This window comes from Sapajus apella, unplaced genomic scaffold (genome assembly GCF_009761245.1).
Source record: "Sapajus apella isolate SASKATOON/1434 unplaced genomic scaffold, GSC_monkey_1.0 scaffold20, whole genome shotgun sequence".
NCBI lineage: Eukaryota > Metazoa > Chordata > Mammalia > Primates > Cebidae > Sapajus > Sapajus apella.
Window position 1 is genome coordinate 24681073 of NW_022436960.1, and position 18988 is coordinate 24700060.

General features: G+C 45.1%; 1 protein-coding gene across 37 annotated transcripts in view; it reads right to left on the reverse strand.

The window, feature by feature from the left end:
- The window catches only part of NRXN3 (neurexin 3), a 1699208-nt gene that overhangs the window by 1654223 nt on the left and 25997 nt on the right, over positions 1-18988 (reverse strand). Inside the window, exon 2 of one of the 37 annotated variants that reach the window (XM_032287174.1) lies at positions 7099-7145. The exons of the other annotated variants lie outside the window; for them this stretch is intronic. The gene's annotated coding sequence lies outside the window, so the exon portion shown is untranslated. The remainder of the gene's footprint in view (positions 1-7098; positions 7146-18988) is intronic. 37 annotated transcript variants of the gene reach the window in all.

An 18988-nucleotide genomic window follows, 5' to 3' on the forward strand; every position in this document is an offset into this window, starting at 1 on the left:
ACCACTGGGGAGAACCAGTAGAACTAACAGATATCAGTGAGAGTCTCTCTCTCAGCTCTGAGACCCTATTGGTACTAGAAGTGTCTCCACTGAGTCACAGTAATCTAGTTATTTGTGCTAGCAACACTACTCTGGGATCTGTCAGCTCCATGTAGACACTCCCTTCAAACAAAGTAGGAGGCTCCAGTTGCTAGCCAAAAAGCTTTCATACTTCCTAAAGGACACCCCCAGACCCTGAACATATGAACACAGAGTCAGCCTTATGCTTCCACCATAGGGAGAAAGTTCTGCAGTTCCATCCCTATGGAATGATAAAGCCACTTACACCATGAAGACAACAGTGATTCCCCTTCAGGCCACCACTACAACATCATAGCCCCCCTTTTCTACTTTCTTCCTCCTCCCTAACAGTTCTGACCCTGCCTGCCCTCCCTCTTGATCAAGACTGCTCTCCTAATTAAAATAAACAAATGTCAGGAAGCAATTACTGCAGAGAGAGAGGCAGATGGTAGAATAGTGGCACTCTGGTATTGCATTAAGCAGTAACTTGCTATCTCTTCAAAGTTTCTGCACTTTAATTAAGCATCGTTATAGACAGGTTCAATGAGCTTTGGAGTGGGGTTTATCAAATTAGCTTCTTGCCAGGCTGATGCTGTGTGATTGCAAGAGGTGTTCCTGACACAAGGCTCAGCTGCCTGAGAGGGCCCAGGAGGGGAGCAAAGGGCAAGAAGACCCAACCCCACTCCTTTGGCAGACCAGAGGAGGGGGTGAAACTCTACCCACAGTGGTGGGGAGGGTGAAATAGTAGAGAAAGACTAAGCGAACACTGAGGTGGGGAGTCAGACATCCCCCAAGCTGAGTACCTGCTTTTTCCCTGCATTCCCCTTCTATGTGTGCCACCCACAAGAGCCTAGCCCAAAAGAGAAAGACCAGACTCTGGGAGGTGTCAGGACAAAGAGTGAAATTAGACAGACTTGAATTTTCATTCTTCCTACAATCAAAATAACTCTGGACAAACAACTTAACTTTTCTGTGCCTCAGGAGTTTTTTTCTTCATTTGCAAAATGGAAGTAATAATGGCTAACAATTTTTGAATACTTACTATGTACTAGGCACCATTCTAAGCACTGTATGTGTCTAATTCATTTAACCCTTCTCTCTGTACTACTATAGGGTAGGTATGATCATTACCCCATTTAACAGATGAGAGGCTGGAGGCACAGGGAGAATAAACCTGCCCAAAGCCACATAGCTGGTAAGTGGTGGAGCCAAAACTCTAATCAGGCAGCCTGGATCTAGAACACATGCTCCCTCATGGTCACAAAACACCACAAAGCAAATTAAAAACATGATTTGCTCAACATTAACATCAGATTTACCACGGCTACTTGCAACATAGATAAATCTTTAAAATGTTATGCTGAGCAAAACAAGACATAAGTCCATTTATATAAAATTCCAGAACAGAAAAGTCAATAAATAATGACAAAAGCTCCATCTGTGGTTGCCTGGGGCCAGGAGTGGGTACAGGGACTGACCACCAAGAGGCACAGAAAAACATTTTGGGGGTGATGGAGATGATCTCTATCTTGACTATGGTGTTTGTTACACAGGTGTATACATTTGCCAGTACTCGAGCTGTATACTTAAAAAATTGAGGCACTTTATTGTACATAGCTTACACCTCACACAAATTTTTAGAAACCTACTTACTAAATGAATGAATGCAAAAATATAAATAGCAGTGTTATGGTCTGAATGCTTATATTCCCTCACCTAAGTTTATATGTTGAAACTATCCACAGTGTGATAATAAGAGATGGAGCCTTTGGGAAGTGATTGGGTCATGAGGGTGGTCCTTCATAAATGGGATTAGTGCCCTTACAACAGAGGCCAGAGGAAGCTTATTTATCCCTTCTGGCCCTTCTGCCATGTGAGCACACATTGAAGACACCACCTATGACGAACTGGCCCTCACCAGATGCTGAATCTGCTGTCAACTTGAGCCTGGATTTCCCACTCCCCAGAACCATAAGTAAAGAAAATTCTGTCATTTCTAAATTACTCAGTTGAAGGTATTTTGCTATAGCAGCCTGAACAGACTAAGACAGACAGTGGTCCTTGTGTGGTGGGATTTATTCATTCAACAAGTATTTAAGCACTTATGATGTGTCAGGCAATGTTCTAGATGTTGGTGACACATCAGTGTAAACAGATTAAAATACTTGCCTTTGTAGCTCTTAAATTCTAGTGGAGAGAGACAGATAATAAGCAAATACATAAATATAACACAAATAGTATGCCCAATGGTGACAAGTACTCTGGAAAAAATAATAGAGAAGAAGGAATTAAAAGTGCTGAGGGAGAGGGTTGCAATTTAAAAGAAAGGGTTCAGGGAAAGTCCCCTTCTCAGCAAGGCACATGATATGGTTTGGTTCTGTGCCCCCACCCAAATCACATCTCAAATTATAATCCCCATAATCTCCATGTGTTGAGGGAGGGACCAGGTGGGAGGTGACTGGATCATGAGGGTGGTTCCCCCCATGCTGTTCTCGTGTAGTGAGTTCTCAAGAGATCTGATGGGTTTATAAGGCAGTTTTCCCTGCTCTTCCTAGCTCTCTCTCACCTGATGCCATATAAAATGTACCTCTTCCCCTTCTGCCATGATTGTAAGTTTCCTGAGGCCTCCCCAGCCATGCCTAACTGTAAGTCAATCAAACCTCTTTTCTCTATAAATTACCTGTTCCCATATATGTCTTTATAGTAGTGTGAGAACCGACTAATAGGCCCATGAGCAGATAGGAAGGTGGGCAAGGTAACTGCACCTGCCATGAGAGCAGACCTGTCCAGCCTCTGTGTTCTCCCTCAGCCCTACCCTACGATCCTCCACCCATGGCTGCCCTCTCCTTTACCTCAGGTTCTCCATGCCCTTCCTCTCTCACCTGCCTCTTCTTCCCACAGCTGGCACAGTCCTGTCCACCAAAGTCTCAGGGGCCCCCTCACACCTCCAGCCACATCCCCCAGGCAAGCCTTCACACCTTGCTGCATACCACCTGTTCGGTTTAGAACATCTTATCACCTCCCAGGTGCAGACTCACCTCCTTCAGACCAGCTTCAAGAAAACAAAACCGACCTCCTGGGGACAAGGCTTGGGAGGTCTGTGTGGCCAAGACACTGATGTAATCTCAAGTGGGATGAGGAGTATCAAGGCCCAGAAACTCAGGTAACCATTAATATTAGCGATCATCTACTACAAGAGATACTGGGATTATAAAGCTTAGGAAAACAGGGCCTCAACTGTCATGGGGACACACATGCAAACTACAAATTAAACAGCACATGATGTCTGTATTACAGGTATTGATCAACTTATGACCTATGCAACTTACGACCATTCGACTTTACGGCCACAATTGCTAGCCACGACTGCTCTGCTGTAGATTTTTGGAAACACTACAACATTTTGATGTGTATCAAGAATATCGCTACCGCCTGGGAGGCTGTGACGACAAAGTGCATGAATGGCATCTGGAAAAATTGTGTTAAGCGCTATGTTAATGATTTTGACGGATTTGACAGTGAACATGAACTTGAAACGATTCGGGAAAAAATAGTAAAACTCGCTAAAGACCTTTCTTTGGAGTGTGAAATGGAGGATGTCAAAGAGTTGCTAGACAAAGAATCCGGAGAACTTACAAATGAAGAGCTAATCAAACTGGAAGAAGAAAGAGTGGCGGAAGAAGAAAGAAGAGAAGCAGAGAAAGAAGAGGAGGAGCCAGAAAGAAAGTTCACCACTAAGGGAATATCAGATGGTTTATCTTTACTGAATAAACTTCTTACACATTTCGAAGCAATGGACCCAAACATGGAACAATTTGCAAGGATTGAACGGATGGCGCACGATGTGTTTCGTCCATATTGTGAAATTTATGAAGAAAAAAAGAAACATACAATTCAGACAAAGCTCACCATGTTTATGAAAAAACCAACTCCGGTAACCCCAACTGCTGCCTCAGATGACGACATCAACGAACCACAGCCAAGCACCAGCAGCCAATAAAATGTTTCGTACATGTTTATAAATTTTGATATGTTTTGCAATTGGGAAAGTGTTTCCTATGGTATTTTTTACACCTGTATTTCGTATTTTTGTATGCAGCTGTATTTTGTAATTTTGTATGTTTTGCAAATATTAAACCAGTTGTACTGGTAATGCAGTGTTTTACTTAAACCTGACAAATGTAAAAATAAGAAACAAAATGGTGTAGAGATGATACAAATGGCATAAAATGAACAAAGAAAATTATGATATATAACAATAATGAAAGAAAATTATGATAAAATATGACTTAAAGATTTTTATAACATCATTTCACAGTACTGTACATATAGCCTACTCAACTTATGACCAAATCGTGTTACAACCGGTCTGTTGGAACCAATCGTGGTCGTAAGTCGAGCACTAGCTGTAGTGGAAACCATAACAACACAGTACTTGCTGTGAGCTTACCATGTGCTGGGAGTTGAACCCAGCACTTAGTACACATACTGCCATATTATCCTCACATAACGTCAGCAAGTAGGTAACCTACTCCTGTAGGTTAAGTAACTTGCCCAGAGTCACAGAGCTTGGAGGTGGCCAAATCAGAGTTAGAATTATGTCTGTCCTACTGCAAAGGTTCCAGCCTCACCACTCTAAAAAAATACACATGGGCATAGGAAGTAGCTCAGGGATGCAATACCATTGATTTCATAATAAAAAAAAAGAAGTAGCTCAGGGAAAGAAGTGTAATCTGTGTCCAGTGGTATAGGGATGACCTCAGATAGGAGGCATTTGATCTGGATTTTAAAATATAAATAACTGATTTGAAGGATTATAAGGGGGAGGAGAGGTGGGAAGGAATAGGGAAGAATAATAATCCAGGGATAAAAGGAAACCTGAGGAAAAGCACAATGGTATTGAAAAATGGCAAACTGTTGAGTTTTATTGGAAGCACAGTGTCAAGGGCAGGAGGATGGAGAACTTGAGCTTGGAGAGGTCAACAGTGTCCAATTCTGAAAGGCCTCTAGGTCAAGCTAAGGATATATATTTATTTTATTTAACAAGGCACACAGTAACAAAGCACATAGTAAACGCTACATAAATAGTATTTACTATGTGCTGAGCGCTATTTTAAGCGTAACATGAATACTACATACCATTTATGTAGTATTTACTATACGCTAAGCACTGTTCTAAGCATATCACAAATATTAACTCATTGAATCCTTCTAACAACCCTACAAAGTAGGTATGAATATTATCGCCCATTTTATAGGTGAGGCCATTGAAGAACAGAAAGGTTATATAATCTACCTGTGCTAACTCAGCAAGTGGATGGAATTCAAACCCAGGCAGTCTGGCCCCGGAGTCTAGGCTCTCAGCTACTACCTAGGCTACATTAACGAGATTTTACAGGGGAGGCAGTATTTCATCCAAGAAATGCTGTGCTTAGTTTTATTGCTTTAAGATTTCTACCACCATATGTCAGAGAAAAAGAGAAAATGGAAGAAAAAGAATGAGTGGTAGGAAGACCACCCAAGAAGGCACCAAAGTGTTCTGTTGAAAGCTGATAATGGCCCACTGGCAAGAAAGACACAGAGGAACAAATGGAGTTCAAAGATATTTTAAAAGAACCAAAAGGGCGTGATGACTAACGTGGTGGGGAGAGAGGGATATTGAAGTTGGCTTCCACCTTTCCAGCTCAGATTCCTGGATAGATGGAGATGCTACCCACTCAGATATACAGGAAATGATGACAAGCAGACATGGGTGTGTTAAGTCTGATTCTCAACTTGCTATGGATTTTCAATTGCAAGAACAAGTAGGAGTTGCCTGTGTAGCTCTGAAGCCAACACTATTGGTTTTTCAGCTGTCAATCTTGATGTGCCTATGGGTGGATAGGACAAGAAGCCAGGTAAAGTAAGGTGTATGAGAGAGTTCAAGGCTGGAGGTATCAACTGGGGAGTCATCTACCCTTGAATAGTAATGAAAAGCATAGGACTAGAAAAGATATCCCAGAGAGAAAAGGGAGAGTACTCAGGAAGAAGGTGGGTGGCAGGGCTCTGGAGAAAGACATTTAAGGGTTGTATAAAACAAACATACCAAAAAGAAGGGATAGGTTTTCATAGGTTTTAAGAAACAAGCACACCCTACAGATCTGTGGCTAGGTAATATTCCTTAGAAAGTCCAATGTGGTGAGACCAGGCACAGTGGTTCATGCCTGTAATCCTAGCACTTTGGGAAGCCAAGGCAAGTGAATCACTTGAGGTCAGGAGTTCGAGACCAGCCTGGCCAACATGGTAAAATCCCGCTTCCACTAAAAATACAAAAATTAGCCATGCGTGATGGTGCATGCCTATAATCGCAGCTACTTGGGAGGCTCAGGTAGGAGAATCCCTTGAACCCGGGAGGCAGAGGTTGCAGTTAGCTGAGATCATGCCATCGCCCTCCAGCCTGGGCAACACAGCAAGACTCCATCTCAAAAAAAACAAAAAAAAAAAAAACAATGTCCAATGTGGTAAAACAGGAAAAGAAGCCTGGAGGCCCACTCACTATGTAACCTTGGACAAGTTGCTCACCACTCATTTGAGCCACAGTTTGGATTTAATAATCCCCAACATGCCTGCCAGTTATGAAATAGGACCATGAGGTGACCAAGGTGACCTCAAGATGGGTCTGTGTAACCACCCTGAGAACATTCAGGACAGTGACTCCAGGGAAGGAGGGCAGGCGTTAATCCTGCCAGCTATGTTGCCAGCCAAGGAGGCCACTAGTTAGGCAAGGAGGGCAATCCCATCACAGCGTTTCACTCTTTTTTCTCTCTTAGGCCTTCTGGGCCTTTGTTCCTCTTTACTTACAGAGAGAGAAGCGTTCTTCTCGGGGCACAATAGAGAGTTTCTTCCCCACCTGGTCACCCTCCTCCGGGCAGACTAGAGGAGGAGAAACCTGGCATTCCTGGGGTGTGAGTGATCCAAGCAGCGTGAAAACCCCTTGTATGGCTGTATCTCAAGAAAGCACGAACATCATTCCATGAGATACTGGGTCTGAAGGCTCACATTGAGAGAAGCTCCCCTTGTCCACTTCACAGGAATGGTGTGAGCACCTGGGAGAAGCAGTCATGAAAAGGTTTTGGAAGAAATGTCTCATTGTACATAGAGGAACTCCTCCATGGTGTCAGATGACAAAAGTGAGCCTCTACTGGGTACTTTACCAAACAAAAAGGCAGGGCATCTCCACGTTTGTGCCCCACAGGTACCTCAAACACAATGTGCCCCAAACCGGATTCATCAGCCTCCCAGCAGCTCCCACATCTGCTTTGCGGTCTGGTTCCTTGGCCTCATTGAATGGTACCCAGAGCCTTCCAGCTGCTCAATACGAAGTCTTCCCTTCTGCCTGCCTACCCCTCTCTACCCTCATTGCCACTTAATTCCATCAACATCTTTTGTGTGTGTGTGTGTGTGTGTGTGTGTGTGTGAGACGGAGTTTTGCTCTTGTTACCCAGGCTGGAGTGCAATGGCGCGATCTCAGCTCACCACAACCTCCGCCTCCTGGGTTCAGGCAATTCTCCTGCCTCAACCTCCTGAGTAGCTGGGATTACAGGCACGCGCCACCATGCCCAGCTAATTTTTTGTATTTTTTAGTAGAGACGGGGTTTCACCATGTTGACCAGGATGGTCTCGATCTCTTGACCTCGTGATCCACCCGCCTCAGCCTCCCAAAGTTCTGGGATTACAGGCGTGAGCCACCGCGCCCGGCCCCATCAACATCTCATGTGAACTGCTGACCTAAACTCCTCACTTACCTCCCTGCATTCTGTCCTGGTCCTCTCTAACCCATTCCCACACTAAAGCCGAAGTGGCCTTGGCATAATTTCAGTCCGAGCACACAACTCATTTCTTTAGAGCTCTTCAGTGACTCAGTGGCTCTCAACAGGGAGTGCAAACCCTGGGCTGGCAGGTGAGACCCTTTCCCAGCTGTCTGCCACCTCTTTAGATGCATCTCATCATGCAGCTAGCTCGTCCCTCAGCAATCTTTGTCTCTAGTGCACTCTGCTGTCCCTCCACCTTTACACTGACTATTCCCTCTCTCCGGAATACTCCTCTTTATCCTCTTGGTCTAAGTCAAGCCATAGGCAACTTTTTGATATTTTACCTCAATTCCTCCAGGAAGCCTCCATGATTTACCACAAGCTAACCTGGGTGCCCTTCCTATGTGAGCTCATAGCACCCTATACTTTACTATACTGAACTTATAACTTGAAATAGTTTGTTTACCATCTATCTCCTTCACTTGATTGTAAGCTCATTGTAAGCTCAGTATCTCACGTGTTTTGCCCACCACTATACCCCCCAACACCTAGCAGCACATAAGACAAATGGAATAAGTGCTTAATAAATAGTGAATCATTCATTGTTCTGTTGCTTATCAGTGGGTAAACATAGAACACAGAGATTTAGGAACACCAGCTTAGAATGGCCCTTAGTGGTCACCTAGTACAAGAATTTCCTCTGACAGGCATCTGGGGGCTCTCCTGGACTTGTCCATTAGTCACTGACCACTGTCAGTAAACTCTAGTTTCTAGAAAAATCTTCCTTATCCTGAGCTGAAATGAGTCTCCCCATAGCATCTCCCTCATCAGTCACAGCTCCACTCCCAGGAGCTACACAGGGCAAGTTTGTTCTTCCTTCCTTGTGACACATTTGAAGGCAGCTGTCATGCTCTGCTCACTCCCTCATTTACCTGTATTTCTACTATACACATCACTTATTTTAAGAGTTCCTCCCTGGCCATGAATCCCAGTCCATTCCCACCTAACCACTGCCTTCTCTGGACAGACCCTCAGACCCTCAGAGTGATGACCAAAGGGAATTCTAAATCTTGATCCTAAGAGCAAAGACATCCAAAGACAAACAGGTTGGCACAGCTGAGGGCTTTAAGTCATAAAGGTGGATGAGAGCTCCAGCGCTTGGAGTTCTCATCATTCACTTCAGATGAAGGACGTAATGGGAGAAAACGCCATGCCATCGAGTGCCTGCAACATCAGAAAATAAGGACAGCTGCATGTGGAAACTCGAGTCTGGGAAAAATAAATCCATTCTACCATTGACTCATTGCTGTTTATTACAAAGTTCAATATTTTCTCTTCCTCTGAATATCACTGAATAATTATCATAATATAATGAGAAAAAACCAACAATGACCTCAAATCCCAATCCTACTACTCAAAGAGTAAAATAATCCTCTTTTATCCAAACGCTACTCAAGCAACTGTAAGTACTTCGACAGCATCCAAGTATGCCACGCATCATCTCAGCCTATCTGAAAATACCCAACACAGGACATATTGCACCATGGCAGTGGGACACTGGAACGGAGGACACTGGGATGGGAAAAAAGTATAAAGACCCTTGCATGGGCAAGTGACTTAATCCCTCCAGACCTCCATCTCCTCACCAGTAGGTAAGGGGATTGGCATAGAATTCTGTCCCCGTGATACTTGTCATTATCAGAAATACTTAAACACATCCAATCGGTCCCCTCAATGACATTTAGACATTAACCCTCTGGTGTCCCCATCCCTTCAGCCTCCAAACACCAACTGCGGTGATCCTGAGATCTACTGGTACCCTGGGTAGCATGTCCAGCCTGCCCCGTGGGTGGGGGCAGCGGGCACCTGTATAGGTTTCTCCTGCACTACCTGCACCCCCATCAATACAAAGGGCAGAAAGTCAGATGGGAAGCTACCCTTGGTCTCTGCACTTTGACCTCCTTAGAAGCCCCTCCCATGAAATGGTCCTGTAAACTTCCAAAGAACTCCACAAATCTCAAGGAATGTCCTCAATAGAATCCAGTGACCCCAAACCCAGTTACTTACAGCTCTTTATTGCCATGTATAATATTTTAGAATTTATGCTAACATGTTTTGTGTATGATTATAATAGTAATACATGTACCTGTTAGGGACTTTTGAAAATACAAGAGAAAAAGTACAATTATGCCACTTAGAAATGATTAACATTAACCCTTACAGTCTTTTTTCTATGCATACATTAAATTTAGATCATAACGTACATTTTTTATAGTTTGATTTTTCTCTACGCTATTAAATTATTTCAGTGATTGTGTAATATTCCATTACCACCATTAATTTAAGTAATCATCCACTGTAAGGACTTAGGCTATTTCAACTTTTTAAAACTTTTCTCACATTAACATTATAAATAAAACTGTGAGAAATATCCTTTAAAATATATTTTTATATATCTTTTCTCTTAGGGTGGAGATCTAATGTTTTTGCATTACATTGGCAAAGGAAAAATGAAGAGGCAAATAAAGATACAGAAACCAAGGTGGCTAACATATTTTTTCCTCACCCCGAAGAGCCCATTCATACATGCTCATGCTCTTTCTTAGAGCTGGCCAAGGTTAAAACAAACCAAAAAAATGTCATTTTTTTAGGCCTAATAGGCCAGGATTAGCAAAAATACATTATAAAGGTGCTGGAAAATGTTAATTCTTATACTCTGCATGTGGGATGGTAATATGGCATAAACTTTGGAGAGAGAAACAATATTATTTTTAATTATAAAAAGTGTAGAATTTAAATATCCAACAGTAAGGAATAAAGAAAATTGTTACATCTCTGTAATGGGGTACTTAACATCTTTACAACCTTTCAATAAAAGGTTAAAGAATATCTACTGGTGCAGTAACAAGCTCGCTCACATTATAATACCAAAAGCAGGACAAAAATCAGACAACGTAGTGTGTTTCTGTAAACAAAAAAAGAAGTGTACACAATTTTATACACACAAAACACACACACACACACACACACACACACACACACACACACACACCCCCGGAAGGATCTACACCAAAAACATCAACAATGGTATGTGGTAGGAAAATAGTGATTTTTGCTTCTGTCTTTTTAAAGTTTTCGGTATTTGTTGTTTATTATTTCATCACATTAAGTATTATGTATTAATAGTGGTAATGGAAAACATTATCAGATTGGTGAAGGAAATAAAGCAATATTTAACTGAGGTTTCCAAACTCAGGTGGGTTGGTCCCATTTCCTGTCCCTCCTTTCTACCACTCCACTTGTGGCTATACCCATCGGGGACAGAAGAAAAGCAACAACTAGAAAATGAGCCTGTGTCATTTCCCACCTAGTTTTGAAACTGAGCCGAGCAGCTGAAAAAGACTAGGATCAAAGAAATCCATCAGACCTGGGAGGCTGTGCCAAATCCCAGGCTATGCGTCACTGATGTGTAACCCTGAACAGTAGCAATGAGAGAATGCTTACCTAGCTCCAAAATGCCAACAATGAGTAATTATTAATAATGCTGCCCCTGGGCCCCAGGAAGTCTCATCTCACATGGAGGTTGGGGGTGAAACAAAGGAGTTGCCCCTTTCACAAGCCGAGCTGCCTTCAGCACACCTGGTGCCTCACATCTGCACAGTAACTCACAGCCCCTGGCCCCCAGGGCACACTCCCAGGGGAAAGCCCTCTCTATGGACACAAGCATAAGAGAAAACATCTCACGTGTAAAGAGAAAGGCGTGGGGACTCAGACGTGAGCCTTGGGATGCCCGTGTCTTCAAAGAGCCAACAAGCCCCAATGGGCATGGTGGCCCCGACCAAACTGTGGTCTTGGATGTCTGACACCACTTGCTGGCTAGCTGTGTTGCTTTATTCAAGTGTTCTAATGCCTCTGCCCCTCTGTGTCCTTATCCGTAACACAGAAAATGCCAATTCTACCTATGACATTGGGTTGTGATCATAAAACTAAAATAATACGCATCACGAACCTGGGTCTAGCGCATGGTAGCTGAAAATTGGTCCCCTTTTCCTGTCTTGCCCTTGTCTCTGGAAAAGGGCAGGGACTCTTAACAGCTGGCAGGGACACTGTTCCCACCCACAGCAAACAAGTTTTTCTTCTTGGGGTGTCAGTGAGGGGCTGGCCTTGAATGAGGGATCTGTTTAGCCCACGTGGCCCACACACACAGAACCAGAAAGTCCATCCCTGACATTTATTTTTCCAACTAACAGATTTTTCACAAGAATAAGAGTTAAGACCTAGGAGGGACTTTCAGGTGACCTAGCTGACTTCCTCCCATCCCCACATCCCCCGACTCTACAGCCCTGACAGGTGACCTTTGGGGAAGGCCCCCGGCAGCACGTCTGATTACAGTAAGTCCAAGCACTTGACAAACGTCACATCATTTTACTCTTGACATCCCCAGAAACAGGAACAATAATGCTGCCACATCTTTAACCGACAGGAAATCCACAAAGTCCTTTTGCAGAGAATGATCTAAATTTCCTTCATTTCACTTTTTATTTTTAAAATTCTGTCAAATCCTCTCTGTCTGCAGACAAGAACAGGTGTTCCCTTCGTTTTCAGGCAGGGTAATGGAGGCAAGCTGGTCTCAAATTACCCAGCCTTTCGTTTCCCCCTCCTACTTCACCCAGGATGGCACTCGGTTCTCCAATCCTGGAGGATGTGTCACAGCTCACCCGTGGCAGCTATGGGAGTTTCTTTCTCCCCAATGGTTTCATTCAGGGCTGCATCTAAGCCAGCCACCCGTTATTTCCCTGGTGGAAGCCCTAGCCAGAAATGGACCTTAGATTCAATGGCCTTGGTTGCTGTAGCCAATTTCCACCCCGGCGACCTTGCTCAGAGAGAGGTTTTAAATGGTGCATGATCATCGCACTTTCCTCCAGCGGCCCCCGAGTCACACTTCAGAAGCGCGTCATCAGGGAAGATGGAAGAACAGCACGTCGGGAGCGGCTGACAGCATCACCACGGCTCTGCCTCTGCCCACTGCTCTGTCTCACCAGCCCGTGATGGTGAGATTTCTCCTTTCTTCTCCACCTTCTGTCTCTAGCCCGAGACTTGTCAGCAGTCCCTTCATGTAGCAAACATACGAATCGGGTTGACTTAAAAGGTCAATTGCAGCAGATTTGTGCGTGTTCTCTCGCTCTGACGTAGAAGTCCCGTGCAAGCCAAGGGAGTACAACCAGTTCTCAATGCAAGCTCCCCCTGCTCCCACTCCCAGCTTCTCACTCCTTCACCACCGCCCCCACGCCTGAACAGTGTCTTCAGCCAAGGAAGGACAGAACGTGAACAGGCTGGGTGCCTCTCACCACCCTTTCTGCACCAGCTCGAGATCTGGGCATGCATTCCCATCGAAGTTGCCCAGCAGAAGCAATCAGATATCTAAGCCCCAGAGGGGTCAGATGGGAAAGGTATGGGGTTATAGAGCCTGCCTTTTTGTATAGATTGACCACAGAGGTCAAACAGCTTGACAGTATGGACAATTTAGGCTGTACAAAGTCAGGGAGCCTGTTTGGCTACGATCTCGAGGAAGAAGTCATTTCTATTAATGAGGCACCTGTCCTAAAATGCAGTTCTCATATCAGGGTCCAGAGCCTTCAGTGCCCTGGGAGATTCTTCCAGATGGTCAGCAGGCTGTCGCTTCCAATATTAATGTTAAAAATATGGCAGCATCAACAATGTCTGCTTCCAGCATGACGTAACCATGGTCCTTCCTTGGGACGTCTCTGAGAACCATGGAGTGTCACCCCGAGGAGGGACCTTCAAGAGCTCCAAATCCAGCCTCATTGCACGGATGAAGAAGCTGAGCCCTGGAACCAAACCAGGGAGAGGTCCCCCCATAGCTCAAAAGACTGATATACAGTAGGGCCAGAACCCTGGTCCAGAAAATTACGCCATACTACCTTAACGAAGCACCTGCAAAGCACATGATCAAACAACAGATCTCCCACTGAAGTCTGGGGGAAGGTTCTTTGCATGACAAGAATGAAGGAAGTAGTGAGACCCAGGAATTTTGCCTGAGTTACTGGATAACCATTGTTACTAATCAGATTTAATCCAAAAAGTATGTATGAAGCATATTTTAAATGACATAATATCAAGTCAGCTCAGGATTTTCTCTTCTCATCCTGAGAGCTGCATGATTTGTCCAGGACATCATACCACCACTTACCCCAACATACTCTACAGCTATGGTTTTCAACCATGTGCATCAGAATCACCTGTAAGGCTTTTTGAAACACAGCTCACTGGGTCCCATCCCTGTAGTGTCAGATTCAGGAAGCCTGGGGTGTGGCCTGAGAATGTGCATTTCACACAAGTTCCCAGAAGACTCTGAGACCCCGGGTGACTTTGAGAACCATGCATCTGAGTTTCAGTAGGACTGACATCCATTTCTATAAACCCCATCCCCCAAGTTGCACATTCACAACTGATGCACAGTCACTCAGTCTCCTCCCACAGCAGCAACCCTAGCTGAAGGTTCTGCCCAATTTAGACAACTCATTCATGCTACAGCATAATCTATTACCCCATTAACAGATGGCTGAAGATTTGGGTTGGCCTCCTTCCCAAGACTGCCTGCCATTGTGCTATACCAAGCTCCCCCAAACCACGCAAAGCAGATGAGCTAGCAAGGTCTTTCCAACCACTGCTCTGACAGTAAACTATTCCTGCGATGCACCTCATTGCACCAGTTTGCCAGGGATTGCTGAACACCAGGAGGGGAGGGACCCCAAAGTAGCACCTACCCTTGGTCCCCTCCATTCATCCCCCAGCTTCCAGGGCTTTGCTTCATTTCTAAAGCAGCTGGCACTCGCCTGCTGCAGGTACAAAAGTCTACGATATCCACTCCAGGGGGAGAGCCACTCCTACATAATGTATGGAGTTCCTCCCCGGCTCACGGCAGGTTGGAATGCTTCCACCTCAGAAAAGGGCAAGGCAGCTGCTCACATCAGCAGGTGTCTTCCAACACAACAGCCTTCGGGGCTCGTCAAACCTCCTGGGAGACTGGTTGGTTCACCGAGGCACAGATAGAGCAGGGAAACAAACCCCAATGGAGGTTCCAGGCCCATTGTACACATTCGCATTAACCAACCAAGTAGCAGAGTGGGTTCACTGAGAGCATGGCATGGGGTCAGGGAAGCCAGGATCCACACTATGCCAGTTCACCTGGAGCTAGTTGTGTGGCCCTGGGAAAGTCAGTAAAGCTTTCAAAACACTGGTTTCCTTATCTGTAATATGGATAAATAATGATAACTACCTTATAGATCTGTTCACAGGAATAAAAAAATATATACAGATGTGTATGTAATAATTAGCAGAGCACTAGGGACAGTAAGTAGATAATAAACGTTAGAGGCTCTTATTATTGTTACTTTCAAGAAAACACAGAAGGCCCTACACCTAGTTCAAACTGCCATGTGTCAAAGGCTGTGGGATGGCAGGTCTCAGATTCTAAATGGGCCCCTGAAGATAAACTGGCTGGACCACCTTAGTGAACATCATGGGTGCCCACTTACCCCTTATCTAACCTCCAACAGCTCTGGCCAAGACTCTCACCTGCCCTCTGGCTGCTGCACTTACTCCTTTTAGTAGAGGCCTCTCCTGACATTTTCTATATATCTACTCTTGGCCTCTCATCAATGTCCATTTTAAGCCACAGTGCAGCTCTGACAATGTGCCTCTGCTGACAACACTTTTCCCATTTCTGCTATCGTTTGAACGTTCCTTGGAGCCAGGAGTCCTGTTCCTCAGCCAGAAACTGGTCAGAGGTTTTTTTTCTCTGCCACCCTATAACCAAGACACACCCATTAGCTGGCCCTGACAGGAATCTGCTACCATGAACCAAGCTAAGGAATCTTCCAGAAATTTTTCTAAAGCTGCAGGTTTGACTGAAGCCTACCTGGAAGGAAGTACAACTCTAAATCCTACTCCTAGCCCATTTTTTCATTTGAGAAAATTATTTTCCACTGGTCTCACCTAAGTGCTGGACAACTCAGAGAGGACGAACTATTATTAAACTTTTGATTTGTAAGAAGCAAAGGTCCCTTCCATCTACAGTTGTGCATATACAAGGAGTGGAACAGGCTAGGACAACAAGTCATTAGCAAAGGAGGTGGCTGCACTCTTTTCTCTTTCCTTTATGACACTGCCACTTTGCTTTCTGTAGCATGCATCATCCTCCCCACAACTTCAGCTCGGGCTAAGTCCTTCCCATGATCTTGGAACTTAAGAATCCCCACTAGCAGCTCAGTTTTCCAGCTCTAAACTCCTGAGGGAGTAGAACCATCAACCTGACTCATCTTTTTTAAGCTCTCGATTGCAAGCCAGGATGTGGCTGGGCACTTCTGCGTGCTCATCTCTGCCATAATAAGCCATGGCTATTAGGGGGTGGGAGGAGGGCAGGGGCAGGTGACATTGTACATAGCAGAGCAGCTGCTCACTCATCCAGAATGATGGGAACAGCAGCTTCTGAGCAGGGAGGAGAACAAAAAAGGAAAATCAAACTCATGTGCCAGATAGAAACCAGCCCAGCAGAGCATTTCCCCACCCAGAGCTGTGCCAATACAGCAGCCAACAGAGCAGTGGCCGCAGGATGAGTGTGGAAAGCAGGGCCTGGTCCTCTCTTTCCAAGTTGGGTACACATCCATTCTGAATCATATTTATCTCTCGACTGAAAACATTTTCAAATGATTCCTGCCTCTGGGTAGGGGTAGCCATGCCATGGTTCATATTGCTTTACACATGGGCAGCACTCAATCAAGGCTCTGGAATAGACAATAGGAAAGGATAAAGTGGAAGGTGTCAGGAGACAACTACATCCCCCATGGAATGGAAGTGTTTTAGAAACCATCTTCTCTCCTCCCTCATCTGGACAGGAAAGAAAGAAGCTGGAAGAAAATGACCCCAGTAATGTCTCAAAGGAGTAATACTTGGTTATGAATAACCCAGGGAGGTGCATGTCAGGGTCAACCCAGCTCCTTCCATCAAGAGGTGGGGAGCTAAGACTGTCCCACCCAATACTGCTCCACAAGGAGGGAGGCTGGGGAGCTTACATCCACTCTTGCCAGCCTGTTTACCAAGACTTGGATATTTTAGACATTGTCAGAAGTCCTGGCAGTGCCAAGATCAGCAAGAGGAAAGCAGCGTGAGAAGCCCAGCCTACTAGTTGCCTGGAGTTCTCTGGGTTGAGCCACGACGTAACCAAGCACCTCCGCATTTGCTGGACAGGAGGGTTTGGGGCCAGTCACAGGAGACACAGCCCACCTTCAACCTCTTGCTATGCAGCCTTACAGAACTGGGAGGAGACCAAAGAAGCAAGGCGGAGGGAGATGCAGGGAGTAAATGCCAACATGCAGCCAAGCTCTGAAAGCCAAAGTTCTTTTCTAGCGCCCCAGCTAAAAGCAGTGACAGCCTCCTGTATTGATTATGCATGCATGCCACTGAGTGAAGAGGCCGGCTGGGCGAGGGCTAAGGCCCGCTGGATAATTTATATGCTGGCGTTGGTATTCACAGAGCCACGGGCAGAGTTCAAAGGAAAGAGGTGAAGAACGGAAGTTCAAGATAGAAGCAAACTGCTACACTTCTACAGCTCCAGTTTGTGGAGCAAGAGGGTATCCTACGGAGAGCAAGCAGGAATGGTACCCAAATGACACACAGTTCCCACTGCTCATAACACATCCTCCAGCCCCAAGCCCAAGCCACCCTCTAACAGGTCAGAATTTGACTTCTCCATCTGGTGGAAACCTAACCTATACTCCCAGCTTGGGCTAGGTGCCTTGGTTGGTGCTCCCCCAATAACCTAGGGCTGCCTCGATTGCAGCCTTCCAATTCATCCATCAGTTCAAAGCATGTCTGTAAGGAAGCCTTCTCCCATGCAACTAAGATGGACCTCCCATTAGGTTCTAATAGCACCATATATCTCTCCTTTATATCTTCATCCCTATTTGTACTTGTATTTTCAGTTCTCCTAAATGTGACCTTTATGAAGACAGCACCTCATCTGTCCTTTGAACCACTGTATCTCCTGCACCTACCGCAGCATCTGCCCTGCGTAGAAGCTCAATAGAGAGTGATTTTTAAAATGATAAATGAATGAGATTTGCCACACCGTACCACAGTCATATGATTCCTCTTTCTTGCCACCTAGCCTGTGAGATCCTTTAGGGCACAGAGAGCGGAAGCTGGTGTTTTCTACCCAGCACAAGAAGGGCAGTGGGGTCATGTGGTACCCTTGGGAGATGACTTTTCATCACCAGGATAAACCAGACTCACCTCATTTTGTTCTTTCCCAATGCTTAGCATAATTCCTAACCTATAACAGATGCTCAGTGTCTGTTTTCTGATAATTTACCTTTTAAGGAGCCCTTACCTAAGATTGAGAGTTTGCCCTCTATGGCCAAACATTGGCAAATAGGCCCTTGAGTGGTGCTGGCATGGCCAAATAGTGCCTTGTGGCCACCAGACATGAACAAAGGCAGCACTTGGAGAAGAAGGAGCCCTGCCCAGAAGATAGGAGACCCACACTTTCTGGCTGCGTGATGTGGGAAAAGCCTCAAACTCTCACAACTCTAAAAGCAGAGGAAATATCCCTTGACCCATAGGAAACAAATCTATCATCCTATGTTGTGGTGACAAACCACAGCAGGTTCATTAAACAGATCTGAGTTTGAATCCCACATTTGCCGACTTCCAGGTGTGTGACCTTGAATAAGGTGCCGACCTGAGACTCAGTTTCCTCATGTGAAAAAAATAGTGCTGATGATAGTTTACAAGGACCACATAAGATAATGCAGGAAAAGCACTTTGTTACAATGGAGCCCAGCTAGCAGTTTACTGATAGCAACAGGTTATTATAGAAAAACCATGGGTTTGGACTGAGAACGGTCTCTTCCACTTTGCTGGGTAATTACAGACAAGCTGTGTTCTATGGTTTAGTTTCCTTGTCTGGAAAATGGAGGAAACCAAACAGTCTCTCTCACTCCGGCCTAGTCCACGCCCACCCACGATGCCCGCACTTGCTCTTCCCCAGCTCTTCCACTGCTCTTGCTCTCTCATCCCTCAAGTCTTAGCTCAGATGTCATCTCCCCAGATGGGCT